At 41.0% G+C, this 19427-nt stretch overlaps 1 long non-coding RNA gene across 1 annotated transcript in view; it reads right to left on the bottom strand.

Moving 5' to 3' along the window:
- Window positions 1-17217, bottom strand: part of LOC117364274 — a 41152-nt gene extending 23935 nt beyond the window's left edge. The window contains exons 1-2 of the long non-coding RNA XR_004540198.1: window positions 17095-17217; window positions 15990-16173 (exon numbers count right to left, since the gene is read on the bottom strand). This is a non-coding gene — a long non-coding RNA (uncharacterized LOC117364274). The remainder of the gene's footprint in view (window positions 1-15989; window positions 16174-17094) is intronic.
- Between the last annotated feature and the right edge of the window lie 2210 nt (window positions 17218-19427).

The following is a 19427-nucleotide window of genomic DNA, read 5'->3' as shown; positions in this document are numbered from 1 at the left end:
CCCAATGTGCTGCTTCAAGTAGTGGTCAATCCAGATCACAAGTACCTGGCAGAATCCCAAAGTTGCAAGAGTCCATGTTACCAACCCCAGGGACAGTAATGGTTTTCCCCATTTCTGTCTCACTGGCAGACTAAGAACTTTTCCTCCAGGAACATGTCCAAATTTTTTTTTAACCCGGCTATGCTAACTGATGTTACAACATCCTCTGATAATGAGTTCCACTAAGCCAGGGGTTTCAAATGTCGGTCCTCGAGGGCCGCAATCCAGGATTTCCCCAATGAATGCATAAGATCTATTCACATGCACTGCTTTCAATGTATGCTAATAAATCTCATGCATAGTCATTGGGGAAATCCTGAAAACACGACTGGATTGCAGCCCTCGAGAACCAACATTTGACACCCCTGCACTAAGCCTAGCACAGTTAACTGTAGCCCATATTGATAACCGCCACTTAAATGATAAAGGACAAAGGTTCCCATTAGAGAATGACACAGGGACAAACTTTCCCTATCCTTGTGGGAGCACATTTTCCTGTCCCGTCCCCTTGAGTTCTTTTCCTGTCTCTGCCCCATTCCTGCAAGCTCCTTTCTCATCTGCACAAGCCTCAAACACTTTACAATCATAAGTGTTAGAGGCTTGTGCGGTTAAGGCAGAGCTTACAGGAATGGGGCAGAGACAGGGTTAGTGACAAAATTCACAGGGACAGGATGGGTAAATTGAGTTCCTGCGGGGATGGAGGAAAATCTGTCCCTGTGTCATTCTCTAGTTCCCATCTCTAGCCCTCAGAGTATTTGTCGTCTTCTTAGAACTTATGTAAATATCTGAATATCTTCAAAAGTAAACCCGTTAATGTCTCCCATTGATAATACCTGATATAAGGGTATATGAACTATGCAATCAACAATATTCAGAAGAAGGTTGTTCATGATGGTCAGATCAACGTTTCCTTTCTTATTTAATTTAGAAAGTACCACAGCACAATGTGTACACATTAAAATTAGGCTTAATAAAATCCTTAATAACAAAATAGAGGAAAAGACTGACAACATTATGATATAACGCAAATAAAAAAAGATAGCGGTTTGTAGCGCAGAACTGCGCGCTGAATGCTCTGCATTGCTCCCGACGCTCACAGAAACTCTATGAGTGTCGGGAGCAGCGCAGAGCATTCCGTGCACTGGCCTGCGCTAAAAACTGCCATCACGGTTTTGTAAAAGGGGGCATAATTTGGACATGCGATTGCATTCTTTTGATACCTTAATCTTCTGTCCAATTGTACAGATTCTAGTTCAACCCCACAGAAACCACACAAAAGAATGTTTTCAGTTGTAGAGAGAGCATTAGGTTCATCATGTCAGTGTCCACGTTAATATTATTACTGATTAACTGAGTTTCCTTGTTTCTCAGTTAAAAGACAGTGTATGCTTCTCACACACCTGCAATGCACCAGAAATAATCCCAAATGCCCTTTGGAAGCTGGGACAAAGTCTAAGAATGCTGAAGGGTGATGTGTTCTTTCATGTAAAGAAACTCCACATGCAATAGAGGCAGAATCTCATTTGCAGTCCAAGCTGCACCCCCTCCATTTCACCTCACCTTATACTACCCCTTCCCCCTAGCTCGCCTACACATACACCTCCTCCCAACACTCAGTGTTCCCTCCCAGCATTGATTTCAGACACCCGTAAAGCAGAGGAATGGCAAACATTTGAGAAAATCCTGTGTTTGCCGATGCCATTAGTTTCCAATCAATATCGCTGCTACCTTGAAAGGGACAGTCAGATTCGAATCAGTGTCTGCATCATTACACAATGGTGTGCCATTTGGCTTATGCAGCAATAAATCTGTACTGTGATATTATGTTGCATATTTTAGAAACCCTATATGCATTCAGATATGACTAACTTAGCGTTTAGTCATGTACGTATATTGTATATCCCACTAGTGAGATCTTAAAAACAAAGGAATTATTCTATGCAAAGATGATTACCCATGGAGGTAATGAAGCTCAAGATTTATTTAAGATTGTGAACTCTTTATTTCAGAAACATCCACTCTGTAGATTTGAAAGATCCATCAGCTTCAAAATTGGCAAGCTATTTTGATGAGAAAATTTCTTGTCTTTGAATTGAGTTATTCAGCTCATTTAATCCTCTATAATAAAATCCTAAGCATGCATGCGCACTTAGGATGCGTGTTCCCTGACAGCATGATGTGTCCCTCCGTACCGAATTCCATTTTCGAACACGGAGGCAGGGAACACGCCGGCGACTCCCCCCTCCCACCCTCACTCACCAACTGAGTCCCCCAAGAACTGATGGCAGCCATTCAGGAAGTGGCACGGGGCCGGGCTGGAGATCGAAAAGATTGTTCCTGCCCTGCACTGCTGGCCGTGAGATTGGAGGAGGCAGCTGGCAGCCATCCAGCGAGGGAGGTATTTAAGGGGGGGATGATTTAAAAAGGTGCCGGTAAGATAAGCCGCGGCTAATACCATGGGGTGGCTTATCTACCAGTTTTAAAACATATATTAGCATTTGCTGCGGTCTATAGAATGGGGCGGCCTATCATGTGGGGTGGCCTATATATGGGGGAAAATGGTAGTAATTTATCTTCCTCAGTAGAAAAGAAAAGAGTTTTCAAAACGCTTTATTTTTTAATATAGTCTCCTGATAGCTCCATACACTTCATCCGCTTTTCCTGCAATGACTTTAACCCCTATGAAAAGAATTCTGCTTGACCTAGAAACCAGGACATCACAGCTTCCTTGATGTCTTCACTTGAAAACCACTGTCCACAGAGAGATTTAATTCGGAAAAGAAAATAATCTGAGGGAGCCAGGTCAGGACTGTAGGTTGGATAGTTCAGATGCTGAAACCCACATTCTTAGATGGCAGCCTGCAGTGAGTTTTTCTCATCTTTTCTCATTGATTGACTCCCAGAAAGCGATCATTGTGTTGGCATAACTCTCCCTGGTTATGGTTGTCTTGTGTGGCATGAACTCCAAAAGCAAAAGTCCTTCATCATCCCAGAAGACAGTTGCCGTGACTATGCCTGCAGATTTTTTTGTCTTGAACTTTTTTTTTGGGGGGGGGATGACTTGTGCTTCCACTGCACTGACTCCATTTTGACTCAGGATCACTTGATTATCACGGAGCATCTCCAGAGCACTGGAGCTTTGTGGCTTTCTGATGTGGTGTCAACATTCTTGGAACTCATCTTGCACTAACCTTGAACATGCCCAAATTTTCATGAATCATTCTCCAAATTGTATTTGCGGAGATGCCCATTTCTTCAGTTATTTGGAAAACCTTAATTCGTCTGTCTGACAAAATTAAATCCTCAACTTTCTTGCACATTTCTGTGGCAGTTGCTTCCACAGGCCATCCAGTGTGAGGGTCATCTTCATTGGACTCTCTACCCTACTTAAACTGCTTGCTCCAAAATTTTACTTTGTAGGATGATGGGGCAGACTCACCATAAACTGCAGTCATGCCTTCATTGCTCTCCTTTGACTTTTTCCCTTTTTTGTGAGAAATTTTATTACTGAACGGTACTCCAAATTTAGCATTTTCTTATTTGATTTGCATGAGGACTCTCCTGACATCCTGTCTCTTGGGATGTTAAACTTGTACCAAAATAAGCACTAACCAAAATCCAGTGAGGTGGATTCTATTGACTGTGGGGTGTCAGATTGACCACATCAGCAGGTCTGTCAATTCCTCATTCATCCCCTACAGACAGTATTTTTTATATAACTTTTTTTATATGCTTTTTATATATATATATTTTCTTTTTTATAAACTTTCATTTTTGACGTTTTTCATAATAAATTAAGTAATAAGATAAATATTAAAGGTGACTTAGCTTCTTTCTGTGAGTATGTAAGTCATACTGGTTGGATATACTTTCTCCAATGTTATACATAGAACACTCCCCTCTGCCAACGCGTTTCGCCGATCTTTCTCAAGGCATGGGGTTCTGATGCATAAAATGTACCTAGTTTGCGTGTCAGCGGCATCAACTAGGTACATTTTATGCATCAGAACCCCATGCCTTGAGAAAGATCGGCGAAACGCGTTGGCAGAGGGGAGTGTTCTATGTATAACATTGGAGAAAGTATATCCAACCAGTATGACTTACATACTCACAGAAAGAAGCTAAGTCACCTTTAATATTTATCTTATTACTTAATTTATTATGAAAAACGTCAAAAATGAAAGTTTATAAAAAAGAAAATATATATATATAAAAAGCATATAAAAAAAGTTATATAAAAAATACTGTCTGTAGGGGATGAATGAGGAATTGACAGACCTGCTGATGTGGTCAATCTGACACCCCACAGTCAATAGAATCCACCTCACTGGATTTTGGTTAGTGCTTATTTTGAGTTAGTCTTTGTCCACTTTCCAATTTTGAAGAATGGCTCGAAACTTGTACCAAGACATAACTTGCATGAGTAACCTTGAGACATTTGACAATGTCACAAGTATTTTTAGAACAAGGATATTGCCTGCTCTAAAATACACATGAGATGGATTTCCATGTGCTGGAATCACCCAGCATGAAGATCCATTTTTACAAACTGAACTGTCCAAATTATGAATGGGGAAAACAAGGAACATGGACATCTGTGTGGCAGTACAGGAATGTCTATCTTATAAAATGAAAATCAAACAGTAAAGGAGACTCTTGGTGTTCAATACCTTTTATTATATCACAAGACTCAATATGATCATGTTTCGGCACAATTGGGCCTGCCTCAGGAGTCTGTAATCAAATTGTGGTGAAATCACAGTCCTTATAAGTCAATATATGAAAACAAGAAAAAAATGGCTCTGAGAGCCTGCACGGATATTGACAATGTGGAGCCATAACATTTGCCACTCCAGTAGAAGCAAGAATCCTTGCTCCATGCAATGTGTTATGATTAAAATTCAAGCACCTTTCTAGTGACATTGTACCGCTGCCGTGGCGCCTTGCTGAAGAGCTTATGAGCACATTTAAAAGCCTTTAAATGTTATATGATGATATTATTTGAGAAACTTGCCCATTATTGATGAGAGGGGGGTCTTTTGTGTTTTGTTCTATTTTGAAAGATGGATGTATGGCAGAAAGTGAAGGAGAGAAAACCAGCAAATTGATAAGATGGCCCTGATGTAGTATTAAGAGCACAGATAGAAAGAAGTGTAGCCAGAGATTGGGAAAGATGATTTGAAAACCCAAATCACCAGACAACAAAGGGGAAATTATTTTATTTTCAATTTAGTGATTGAATGTGTCAGTTTTGAGAAATTACATCTGTTGTCTATATTTTGCACTGTTAAGGAAGAAATGCATTTATTTCTATTTCTCTGGGATTGTACTGCATGCAGAATCTTGAATCTTAGGGTTTCATTTATATATATTAATACTTTTAGTTTGTGGGCCCGTATTTGCATAGGGTTTATCTATGTTCTGGTAGGAATGAATGTTGAGAAGCATACGTACAGTGTGCTTTGTGTAATTTTGTGGTTAACCATTATGTATTGTTAATAAGATTATATTGTGTGTGTATAGATGAAAAATGAATGGAAAAAATTGTATTAAAATTAGTACTATTATGGGGGCGGGGTCAGGGGCGGAGCTTGCAGGCCCCCCCCCAAACACAAAAAAATTCCACTGCCTATGGGTTATTATAGATGACTAGCTGATGCCCCGGCGTTGCACGGGTATTTAATTATAGCAATAACACTGTAAATGGATTCAAATAAAGATACTTTATAGTGGTGAATGAAATTATTTTTTTACAGCTTTATAAAAAGTACAATATTCAAATTATAATGTGAAATATTTGACAAAATGAATACAATACAACTAACACAAAACTTGATTATAAACAACATTTTTAGTTTCACCTCCAGGAGCAAGAACATATAAATTCTTGGGTGAACCCACCCTTGAGCAAGCAACATAGAGTTGACCATGGGAAAAACAGGGGGATCTTAAATCCACTCCACAGTATGTAATAGTCTGTCCCAGTGATTTGTTGATTGTGATAGAGAATGCAAGTCTCACTGGAATTTGCAAGCTCTTAAACTGAAAAGGAAGATGTGTTGCAAGTTTCGTTCAAATCGGGCAAGCCGTTTTTGCGTTGGCAGCTTTTTACATTTTTGCCATTGACATGAATGGGTGAAATCTGATTTTCTGTTTGTAGCTCCGCCCAGTGTGCAGGAGGGCCGCGAGACCCCCAGAACATATCACCCCAGGTAGTGAGGGATCTGCATACCAAGTTTCGTTCAAATCGGGCAAGCCGTTTTTGCGTTGGCAGCTTTTTACATTTTTGCCATTGACATGAATGGGTGAAATCTGATTTTCTGTTTGTAGCTCCGCCCACATGTGCAGGTGGGCCGCGAGACCCCCAGAACATATCACCCCAGGTAGTGAGGGATCTGCATACCAAGTTTCGTTCAAATCGGTCAAGCCGTTTTTGCGTGATCGCGGCACATACACACACACATACATACACACATACATACCTCCGATTTTATATATATAGATTTTAATGGCAACAGTTTTCCTTGACGCGATTAAATAACGGTGGTGAAAGTTCTGAGATGAAGTGTCCCACAATGAACCAGCTGCAGTAAACTGCCCAAGATGAAATGGCAGTGATGAAATGGCTGCGCTTAACTGGCCAAGCTGAATCGTCCAATTCTGAACCTATCACAGGATGTAAAAATATAAAAAGAGGAACACTTGCCAGCAAACTGTATACAAAATAAAATAAAAGTGAACAATGGCTTTATAAAGAGAGAGTACACCAAATAATTATTCTTTGCACAAATATATTCCTTCACAGAGCTGATTTCTAATCCATGTTATCTTTTGCTGAGCAAGAAGATTCTCATTTGAATACATTTATCACTCCATTGCGGATTTATTTAAAAGATTTCCCTACATTTCTAGTTTATAGTAGTGGGAATATATTCATTTAACTGGCCTTTAACTCCACTCAGCTTATAAAAATCCATGAAATAGGTATGCAACATCTGGCAAAATAAACTTCATCTAAAACAAAGGAAACTGGCAAATTGTACTTTTCTGTTAAGATTATGTGAGAATGTAAACGCTTTGCCAATCTGTCAAACTAAGATAACAGTTCTGGGCCTTTTTAATAAATTTGGATGCCAAAGAAATCTCATGAGAACTGATTGATGCTACTGCAGAGCAGTATTTCTCACCCCGAGACACTTACTACAAATTATCTAGAGTTTTCTTTTTTTTTTTTCCTTCTTCTTCTTCTTCTTTTGGTGGCGGCCAAAACTTTTCCAGCCCTAATAAAATTCACATCTCCCATATTTTCCCCCGTCAGTTCTTTTATCATTAAGGCATTAGGATAGTAGAAAAACAACATGCCTATTGCCCTCGTCACCATTGAGACCATATGCTTCTTTTTTGCCTGCATTAGCAAAAATGGTGAGAGTCAAGATGCTGAAAAATTCACTGCAAAACTTATCTACCTCATTCAGGTTTTGCACATTCTTCTCCAAATTGCTTCTCAGCAGCAATGTACAGACATAGGAGTCCTTGTATTAAGCTGGGTAAGAATTGGCCTTGGCAAGCCCTTACACTGGGCTTTCCTGAGTGCTAAAAAAGCCTTTTTTATCTATTATTTTCATTAATGGCCCTGCGCTAATGTTAAAACACAGCCATTTATAAAAAATTACTGTACTAGGTAGCTGTGAGGACTCCCACGTTAGCCACGCACTAACCAGTTTGCACATAGTAATATAGATAAGCCAGCTGCGCAAATACCAACTATCCACTCCCTCATTTTAAAAAATTAAGAAATTATCTTGAGGGGAGTGGCCAAGATGGCAGCAGCTTGCTCATGACACTCAAGGTCTCTTACCTGCTGCTTAGTTAAGATTTTTCTTCAGCCATTACGCCTCATATTATGTGAAAAGGGTTTGTCAAAACCACTCCCTTGGCACTTAAGACTTCATCCCCTCAGCAGCAAATGACAGTGAAGTTCCCCACTGTTAAAATTCCTATCCAGAACACCAGAAAATTCTTGCTGTTGCTTCATGTGAAGGAGAGCTCAAAGACCTGGATGTCACTCTTTCTGTTCTAGTCTTCAACACCCCTCCCCCACCACCACCCACCCCGATGGAACCGAGACTCGGTACAGGTTTCCTAGAGCAGAAGAGACACCAGAGTCACTACTGAGATGATTTTTCAGAGAGTGAAATCAGCAGTGATAATGTTGGAAAGCATTTGAAATGCTTTGCTGAAGCTGGATTCCACAGTGATCAAATCTTCACAGGATATATCCGCTCCTGTCAATGTTGTTGATAACTTGGCAAAGAACATGGAAGGAACTGAAGAATTCACTTCAGAACTGTATTTAGTTACGGGCAATGTCAAAGCACTATAAGACCTTACGACTGCTATTGTTAAAGTTAAAATGGTGCTAAATAGAAAACAAATGGACAGAAAGTTATGCTTGCAGACTGACGGCCCCTTTTACAAAGCCACAGTAGCTCATCTCACACAGCAAATGCACTGAAGCTCATTCAATTCCTATGGGCTTCGGTGCATTTGCTGTGGGAGAAGCACTTCCGCGGTTTTGTAAAAGGGGTCCTGAATTTGTGACGCCTGAATTTTCCAAAGTGCTTGGTAATAAAACTTTTGGATGCCTTTAAAAGGTATCTAATTCAGGTGTTAAAATTCTCTCCCGACACTGTTCCTCCAGTAAATTATATATACCCTGTTTCCCCAAAAATAAGCCCTAGCATTATTTTTAAAGATGCTCCCAAAATAAGTCCTACCCCAAAAAATAAGCCCTAGTTGAGATCGACCCCCAAAGGGCCCCCACGCGAATGTCCCTGATGCTCCCTGACTCCATCCCTGACACTAGTACTGCCCGATTTGCCCCAAAAAATCGGACTCGTCAATTCAGTGATCCCCACCCCAGTGAGACCTGACATACCTCCGCTCTGAGTCCTCTAAAAACAGCTGCCATTGCTGCCGTTTTTGGTAGCCTTGGAGCGGAGGTATGTCAGTCTCACTGTGGGAGGATCAGTGGGGTTCTGCTGCACAAGGGGATGGGAAGGAAGAATAGAAAGATGCTGCACCAGGGGATGGGTGACAGGGGAGGAAAGATGCTGCACATGGGAGGGGGGAGGAGAGAGAAAGGAAATAAGAAGAATTGGGGTGGAGGAGAGGAAGGGAGAGATGATCGTTGTACATGAAAAAAAAACCCAAAAAGACATCCTCTAAAAATAAGCCCTAATCTGTTTTTTGGAACCAAAATTAATATGACATTGTTTTATTTTCAGGGACACACGGTATTATATGCCTGTTGAAACGAGTACAGGAGATACTCTGGGGACTGAAGGTTCTGTATTAACTAGAGGAGAGGCTCTGAATGTTTCAGATCTTTTAGACAATCACAAACAATAGCCTTAGGCCTCCTTCACGGTGCATCCTGGGATGCAATGGGTGTGGCCTAAGTATTTGTCACAAGCATTTTTCCCTGTCAGTCCCAGTGGGCTCACAATCTATCTAATGTACCTGGGCAATGGGGGGGATTAAGTGACTTGCCCAGGGTCATAAGGAGCAGCATGAGTTTGAACCTACAACCTCAGGATGCTGAGGCTGTAGCTTTAACCACTGCATCACACTCTCCCCTCAACTGAGTAAATCTCCTTGACTAGTAGATAAGAAGGCAGTTATGTTTCCATAATCATTGTATCTTTAACCTCAAAGCTGAAACTGTGAAATAAGGTTTCTCTTTCCAGTACAGTACTCCCCGAAATTCATAGAGGTTCCATTCTAGGACCCCCGCAAATTTTGAAAAACCACAGATGCGGTTTTTAGGCAGGGGAGTAAGGAGAGGGCAGCTGGAGAGGCAGGAGAGGGCAGCTGGAGCGCCGGCAGGTGAAGGAAATCACTGACGGTCTGCTCCGACCGCCTCTTCCTGTAGTAAAGTTGGGCTATACCAATCAGGAGCTGCTTTGACATGCAGCCCCTGATTGGTATAGCCCGACTTTATTACAGGAGGAGGCAGTCAGAGCAGACCGCGAATTCATGGGGGAACACTGTATATGTCCACTTAGAACTAGACTGAGATACCAACTTTATCATGTAAGTTGTTAAATGGCCATCAGATGGCAACCACTATCTAGATTTATTAACTGATTGATCCCTAAGTTAAGAAAGCTTTCTTAGTAATTCCTTTGGATTTTTTGAACTGTACAAGGCTTTTGTGTAATACAATAGCCCGGACTCCAACCTTCCAATCCAGGGAAACCCTGGTCTTCCAAAGGTATAAACAGGTCTGATTTTCAGGACAACCATATTAAATATGCACATTTGCATACAATGGAGACACCGCATGCAAATCTCTCTCATGAATATTTAATATGGATGTCTTGAAGATCAGATCTGCTTATAATTCTGTAACCTCTCTTCTGGTTATTCATCAGAGACTGGAGGTTTGTTTAGTTCCAGAACCCAGTCCTATGAATTACCTATAAGACCTAGGGCAGATTTTCTTATGGGGAAGGAATTCTGCTTCAAAACCCATGATGTACTGCTGTTGGTTAAAAGGCAATACCTCAGACCAGATTATGGTATTCCAAAGTAAAAGTCTTTACTGAATAAATTTTCTTCAAACTAAAAGCAGTCAATAATAACAGGTTACAAACCAGATTCACATTGTTCAAGTGCAAACTGCAAAATAGGGTTCAGATCCTATCCGTCTCCTGTTCCTTTAGCCTTGGGGTCCTTCTCTGCTTTTATGGGGCTTCCAAAAATTGTTTGGTGTCTGGATACTCTTTTTTAAAACTCTTATTATTGTCCTTTTCTCCTGTACCCTCACGGACTTCTCCAGACTCTTGGATTAAGCATCAATCGAATAACTCTCTGTTTCTTCTTTTTACTCTTATGACATGTCACATTTAGAAAAATGTTTTAAAAAGTTAATGGTCAGAAGCACCAACACCAGGCATCATCTTTTTGCTAAATGGCATCAAATACAGAAGGCAGCCTTCCTTTTCCAGTTTCAAAGGCAATCAGAAAAAAATTTGATTTTGCAGAAGGGAGTCTAGCTAGAAATCAGGCAGTTTCCCAAGAATTTTAGAAAGACTTAGCGCATGCAGAGCCTTTTGTAAACTATGTATAAGGATGCCAGGGAATATACATGCTAATGCCAGCACATCCAATGGGAATGCACATTTAAATAAGAAATGCATTCAAAAATAGCATCACTACTCATGGTTTTGAGCATTAATTCTGGCACTTACACCCGCACATTCTGGATTTTACAAAACTGGACGCCCAGGAAGAGCCAATTAAATAGAAAGAGGGGGGGGGGGAACCCTTTTAAAAAAAAATTGGGAGGTGGTTTTAAAAATCGCAGATGTAAGCTCATCTGCCCCTTTAGTCATTCATGCAAACCCCATATCAAAACAAGCAGTAGTAGACGAGCCTGCCTCAGAGAAGTTTTACGAGTATTGCTGTTGCAAAACGTGAAATACGCTCATGCTTTTTTAGCCTGCTCCAGGCTTCACACAACAAACCTTCTTTGAAATTGTGGATTTTCATATGCAAATAGCTGCTTTCTAAACAGCTAATTACACACATTGGTCATTTATACATGTAAATTCTGTTATATGCACATGCAAAAGTTGCAGCAGTCTAAAATGCTCTCTTGAGCTTCTCCCTCATTGCAGCTTTTCTGGCTATAGGGGACAGAAGACCCACTTTATTCAGAGACCCAGCCTTCTTCTCTCACTCCAAACCAACTCATCCGAACACCCTGACTAGAGTCTCCTTGAGGACAGAATGTACCATTGTTCAATCCATCCCATATGCTAAAAGTACAGACTTAATAAATGGTACAAAGAACCCCTTTGTAACTCTAAGGGCTAGAGCTGGCCACTAAGTGTAATCAGTCAGTTATGAACCAGCCTTAAGATGGTAGGCTGTAACAATTTCATGGCTTCCTTGTTGCCCTTTCACAGCTTATCAAATAAAGCAGTAACTTGGCAATGAACCTTTTATAGCAGTTATCGAATCCTATCACTTTGATCTGTGGCAAACTGAACGTACAATGTCATCAGTAAAAGCTTCATTGATTTAATATAGCTTGCTTGCAAGCAAAAAAAAAAAAAAAAAAAATTAACGTGATCAATAAAACATTGACAATAAAACAGGTGTAGTTGTGGTGTGTTAAGGGAACAGTAAGTCTGGAGATACTATGGCATGTCCATCAGATCTAGAATTATCTCATAACACTACCGCACCCAGTTTATGCCTCATTGCTCAACTGGCTGTTGATCATAAACTGAATGAACCACATGACATATACGTCTTCATCAGGGAACCTGAACTTTCTACAGTCTTCTAAAGACTCACACTTATTTTATTTATAGGGGGTCCTCTGGCACAGAAATGACCACTAACCCGTTTAGAACGCAGCTTGGATAAATTTAAGAGCAAATTAAAAAACTTTCTTTTTATGGATGCATTTAATAATTAGTAAGCCAGTCTTGTGGCCAGATTTTAACTTTACTGTATAGCTTCTTTGAAGTATACTGATTTTTCCTTCCCTCTTGTTTTTCCCTTGAACTTCTTACTTACTATCAAACAATTTGTATTTCCTTCCCCTTCCTTTCCTTGTGTTTCATGGGTCTGTAATGTTAGTCATTAGTCTTGCAAGACTTAGCTTTGTCATTTGTTGTATTGTTCCCTAAATTTTGTAATTTTAGTAATATGTACATCGCTTAGAATTCTGATTAGGCGATCAATCAAATCCTTGAACTTATGCAAATGTTCTCATAGGCTTCCACAGCTGGCATCATGATTGGTTCCACTTAGATACAGCAAGAGCTGTACAACTGTAACAATGTTCCAGCCATTGTGCTGTGGCCTTTTTGAGGGTAGTCTGAAGAAAGCTACCTCACAATGGCCGAAACGTCGTTCTACTTCCTCAGACGCGGCAAGTCACAATCATGCAAAAATTTTACCTTGTTAGTGTTCAGTTGGTTGCATTCAGTGTGTGGGTTTTTTTTAATCTGACTGCTGCTGACTAGCTGCATGTTTGGTGGTGCCCAGAAGTTATGAAGATATGGTCGATATGCAGTGTCATATCTGCATAGTTAACCTTTTTTGACGTTCTATATGCCTGGTTAGCTGTGTGGCCACTGGAAGTGAATATTGCCAGCACCCAACTCCCAATTCAAACTACCCTGGCACCATCCAGCAAGCGCTGGAGCGGGTCACACTGGATTTTCATAGGCACTATGCAGTAAAGTGCTGCTGAAAACCCCAGGATGACACACTCACCACGATTAACTTCTCCTGCCTGGCTAAATTGTTTTGAATATTGACCCCCCCCCACTACATTTCTCTTTGGAAATGTGCTAAATATAGCAAAGAACGTAACATTATTGGGCTGATGTTCAATAGCACTTATATGAGTAACAGCACCTGCTATCCAGAGAGCATCAGGGTGGTCCATGGGCAGAATGAGGGCAATCTCCAGAGTTATCTGGTTAGCGGTAAAATTCAGCCCACTAGCCACATGACTGAATAAAGTTAGGACAGCAAAAATTCCATTTCGTCATCATGATAGTGGGTTGAATATCACCGTTATCCAGACAGTGCAGTTGGCACCAAACATAAGAACATAAGAACATAAGCAGTGCCTCTGCCGGGTCAGACCATAGGTCCATCCTGCCCAGCAGTCCGCTCCCGCGGCGGCCCAAACAGCTCACGACCTGTCTAAATCACCAGAAGGGGCCCCCATGCCTCCTTGGTTTCCTAATTGAGTCCTATCTTCCTATCAAAGTCCTAGCCCTCCGGTCTTGCCTGTACGACCAGGTTGGGTTTCTGCATATATTTTCTGGTTAGCTTTCTCAGTATCCCACGATCCCCTTATCCCTCAGGAATCCATCCAGTCTCTGTTTGAATCCCTGTACCGTACTCTGCTTGATCACTTCCTCCGGTAGCGCATTCCAAGTGTCCACGACCCTCTGGGTGAAAAAAAACTTCCTTGCATTCGTTTTGAACCTATCTCCCTTCAGTTTCTCCGAATGCCCCCTCGTACCTGTTGTCCCCTTCAGCTTGAAGAATCTGTCCCTATCCACCCTCTCTATGCCCCTCATGATTTTGAAGGTCTCTGAATATTCAATGCCAGCCACCATCTGAATGCACTGAATATCTGGTTTTAAAAATTGATGACTACCCCTTCTGAATATTTAGGAAGAAGACTGAGTTTTAAGATTTTTTGGTTTTAAAGTAGTTCCGTATAACCACGAGAATAAACAGACCAATTTAACAATACTTTCATACTGTAGAACTTATTCACCAAAATATGAGCAACAAAGCCATTTAGCACAAATTCACAAAAGCCCTTGCATTCAAGCTAAACTATTTCAAGGCAACATGAATGCATAAACACATATAAACGAGTACCTTGGATGTAAGGAATTAGTAGGTATGTGGAAAATCTCTTATGTTCTAATCCATGGGCTATTTAGTACACACTCACTGAGGTCTGAAATATAACTCCTACTTCATACCAGATATTCACTTTTTGCCTCAGATGCTATATAAAGGTCTTAGCTCAGGGGTTCCCAAACCAAGTCCTTGAGGGCTATAACCCAGTTTGGTTTTCAGGATTTCTACAATAAATATATGGAATGCACTGCCTCTGTTGAATGCAAAGAGATCTTGGGCATATTTGCTGTTGAAATCCTGAAAACCTGGAGAAATGTGGCCCTCAAGGAGAGGGCTTGTATTGTGGCTTACAAATGAGGTTAAGCAGCTGCTTCAACAAGACAAGTTCTGGGAGATGTAGAGCTGAGGAAAAACAACGAGAAAGAAGAGGCACCAATGCAATATGGAACTGATATGGCTTTCTTTGATAGTGAGGCTAATGTAGTTTCCATGGTAACCAAAAGTCAGACTCAGGCAGCACAAGAGGCATAACCATCTGACTCACTCATTCCATTACAGACCCTCCTGAACTAGCTGCTTGTCTTGTAGCATGTGAGTAGAGTTCTTCCATGATTTTGTTCCTCAGGTGACCAGGGAAGTGAGTAATGGGATGCCTGATTTGTCTGACGTGTCCACTGACCATACCCTTGACTCTGACCTGGCAGAGGCACTAGCTGATACCCTTTCAGCTATGGATACTGACACAAGCAGAAATATACTTTTCAAGAAGCTCAGCCTACTGACACTAACTTTGGACCCCTGTAGCATTAGCCTAGCCAGTCATCAGATGAGAAATGAAAAGGCTTTATCCTGGAAAATGGTAGTTTGCTGCATATGAAGACCAATATTTGTTGATTCTAGCCAGCCCTGGAGAGCAAACAGACAGTTTACAATATCCAGAGCATACAAGAAAAACTCCAGCAGATTATACATGACATCCCACTGGTAGGACGCAGGGCATACATGTGCTTGAATGACCCAAAACTTTATCTGGCTGACAATATCTTGGGCACTAACTACTGTCAGATGTATTATAGTTGTCCAAGAGTACGGTGACCCAAGACCATCTCTGTGCACCCCTGAAACCAATTATGTAAACCATTAGGAAAGCAGCAGCAGATATAGTTAAACCTTTAAACATCTCTAAATGGACTTCGAAAAGATATGTTACAACCACCCAAGAGAGCCCAGACAGGTTGCAAATAAACATACATAGTATAATTAACTGGGTAGGACATACCGATATACTTGCATAGTATTTTTTAGCAACTTGGCAAGACAGACTGATACTCTTATATAGGATAACGTCAATTTTTTGGTTACAGAGTTATAGACAACTTTAGTTATCCATTTGACGGTCAAATATCTTTTGCGGTCATATTAATGTAAAAAGGTAAGTTTTTGCTGCTTTTCTGAATTTCAGTAATCCTTCTAAAGATCTAATGGATGATGGTCTTTGATTCCAATCTCTCAGTAGGAAATGGGAGTGGACTCACCTACGGGCATACTCCAGCTAGAGGGACCATCCTTATGGTATGCACAACCGTCTCTCTTCCTGTGAACATAGAGTGGCAGTTTTTTTGATATTGTGACCAGGCATGGTTGCACTGACAGTGTCCAGGTCCCAAGCCACAAAACCCTGACCAAGCGAAGACAAGGCAGTTGGTAGAATGGGTTATGCTACAAAAGGTCAAGGAAAAAAAAATCCGATATTGGTAAACTCCAAATCTTTCTTTTATTTTGTCTTTACACTTATGTGTTTCAAAAGTTCAGCAGAAAATCATTCAGTAAGCAAAACAAACCAAAACACAGGGACTTTTCCCCTCAGGTAAGTAAAATTAAGTCACTTCGATTCTGTTCACAGATTGAACTCTTCTTCAAGTACCAAATACCACACAGAAATAAATATTCTTCTTTATCATTTGGTGTTTTCCTACCTTCCTGCAGGCTTTAGTCTGGCCTTAGCCAGCTACACCAGACCAGCACACCACTTCAGTACTTGAAACCATTGTAAGACAATTCCCCAAACTTCCAGCACTGCTTTTACCTTCACAGTTCCTTCAGTTCCACCACTGGAAAATTTCCCTGGGTTTGACCTTCATGTTAAACCCAGGGCATGGGATCTATCCACCCGAATGATCAGCTTTAACTAGATCCCTCTCAAAAAGAATATCCCAACTGATTTTAACTTTTCTCTCCAGTGAATTTTCAACTCCAGAGATTCTCACACAGCAGGCATGGCATTCAAGAACTTCTTAAACAAGTTTTCAAAAATAGTTCTGTTTTGCTGTTAGCAAATAGGGCCTATATTCTGGCTTTTCATTTACTGCAATGCTGCTTCCTTTAACAAACAGTTACCACTTCAAAACTTGTTTGCAGGCCTGTCCCTTCCTGGTGCTTTGATGCAAAAAACATACAGTATTTTTCTTTCTTTCTTTTGTCAGCCATCCACTTTTAACTGGTTTAAGTCATGTCCTCAAGGTCTGGAGCCACTGAATAAACACCATCCTCATTACAGGTATTCAGACTCGCTTCAATTTCCATATCTTCAGAACACACAGATATGGTATTACCCAGAGCCTCCCAATCTTGGATTCCTACCTGGTCCTCATAATGTGGTGTATCGTGTTGCTCCCCTGAACCTGTTTTAGAAGTCCTGGACCCCTCAGTCTTGCTGAGTGATTTCTAGTTCCATGGCTACTTTCTCTTGCTGCTAAGGGATCCACCCATTTCCCTCCCTGCAGTTGGACAATTAGACTTAAGAGCAGGTGTGTTTCTAGCCCTGATTGGCTGTGTGCTTCTCTGTGTGCTGGGCTGGTTTAAACTGATCATTTGCCTAGAGCTGGCTGAAGCTGTCCCAGTTCTGGGTTTAGGTTTAGCTGGATCTAGCCTAGCTGGTATTTGTTCTGCTTTTAAAACTTTAGTCTGTGTGCTAGGAAACAATAAACAGGACTATGGAAACTTAGACCTAGTCTGAGAACTGCTTTTAAGCAGTGTTTTCTCTTCCTGTAGCACCCTAGGTTGTGCACTGGTACTGGTTTGTGCAGTAACCTGTGTCAATCCACTTCTCTCCTTATCTGCCCCCTGACTCTGCAGATGTTCCCCTATGCTCACAGGGTCTTCCCTGTGATAATATATAACCTGCAACTACAGTGTGTTATAGAAGACTTTGAAGGCCAGCACCAGGCCCTTGAAAATACAGCGTTTGAGATAGGCAACAAATGAGTGGAAATTAGAGCTGGAGAGATAGGGTCATGGATGTGAAGATTCATCAATCAACGAATTGCTGTGTTGTGTATTTGTTATAGATGTTGTAAGTTCTTAGTCAACAAACCAACAAATAATGTATTACAGTAGCCCATACGAGACAAGACATAGGCATAGAGTAACTCAGTAAATTCTGATTCTGAAAAATACATCTAAATTTTCCACAATTGGCATATACAGTAGAAGGAAGTTGACACAATCAGTGAAACATGATTGTTAGCAATAGATCAGAGTTAAATATTATTTCCAAATTGTAAACCTGGCCTTTGGCTACCATGGTAGTAGATCCCCAAGAAAGAGAGAGGCAAGTGTAGATGCAATTCTCGTTACATATACAGAGGACTTCAGTTTTGGAGGCATTTTATTATAGTTTGTTTATGGTCATCCAGTTTTTGATTTCTGAAAGACAGCTTTACAGTTTCATAATTTGAGCGTCACGGTTTGAACCTAGAGGAAAATATAATTGAATGTCATTTGTGAAGGATTGAATCTAAATTTGGTATTTTAGAGTGATGTCTATTACTGGTCTGATATACATATTGAAGAGTAAAATAGTAAAGGTGACAATACAGTGCCCTGAGGTATATATACCATATTTGATTGATTTGGGCATAGACATGACTGTTCCTAGCAATACTCTCTGGGAACTCAGACACGAGAGGGGTCAACCACAAAGCAAATGAGGAAGACAACACAGCAGCAGAAAAGGATATCGTGGAAGAAACAGTAGATACTGCTAAGCTTAAAAAGTCCAAGAAGGTAACACAAAGGGATCTCAAATGTATGTATATGAATGCTAGAAGTTTGGGAAACAAAATAGAAGAGTTAGAAGCAATAGCAAAAAACGACAAACTGGAAATCATTGGCATAACAGAAACATGGTGGAATGACGAAAGCAAATGGGACACAGTACTACAGGGATACAAACTGCACAGAAAAAATAGAGTGGGGCAGAAAGGTAGAGGTAGTGCCCTATATGTTTGGGAAGGATTAGAATCCGTGAGAGAGACTATGGCGGAAGAGAAAGAGAAGCTGGAATCCCTCTGGATCAGGATTCCCAGACACAACGATGCTGACATAAAGATTGGCCTTTACTACCGACCGCCGGGACAGAGGGAGGAGACAGACTCGGAAATGATAGAGGAAATTAAACAAGAATGTGAGACAGGTAATGTCATAATCTTGGGGGATTTCAATTTCCCGGGAATAGACTGGGACCTGGGAACCTCCAACTGTGGCAAGGAGGCAAAGTTCCTGGAACAGATGGTAGGAGAGCCGATGAGAGGAAACGTCACCTTAGACTTGGTCCTAAATGGCATTACGGGTCCGGCCAAGGAAGTAGAAGTCCCGGTCCCGGTGAGGACGAGCGATCACAACATGATCAACTTCAAACTTGTTGTCGGGAAAGGGAAAGGTACCAAAATCTTAACCACGACTTTAAAAAGGGAAGATACGACAGCATGAGAGCCATAGTGAAAAAACGGATCAAGAAAAAGATGGGCAAAGTCATAACGGTGGAACAGGCATGGTCCCTACTGAAAAATACTATCAAGGAAGCACAAAGCTTCTACATTCCACGGATGTCCAAAGTAAAGAAAACCAAAGGCAAAAGAGAGCCGGCGTGGCTTACAAAAGAGGTGAAGGAAGCCATAAATGAAAAGAAGGAC

The sequence above is a fragment of the Geotrypetes seraphini genome, chromosome 7 (genome assembly GCF_902459505.1).
Source record: "Geotrypetes seraphini chromosome 7, aGeoSer1.1, whole genome shotgun sequence".
NCBI classification, from domain to species: domain Eukaryota; kingdom Metazoa; phylum Chordata; class Amphibia; order Gymnophiona; family Dermophiidae; genus Geotrypetes; species Geotrypetes seraphini.
Note: the sequence above shows the minus strand (reverse complement) of the source record. Positions and strands in the feature narration are given on the sequence as shown.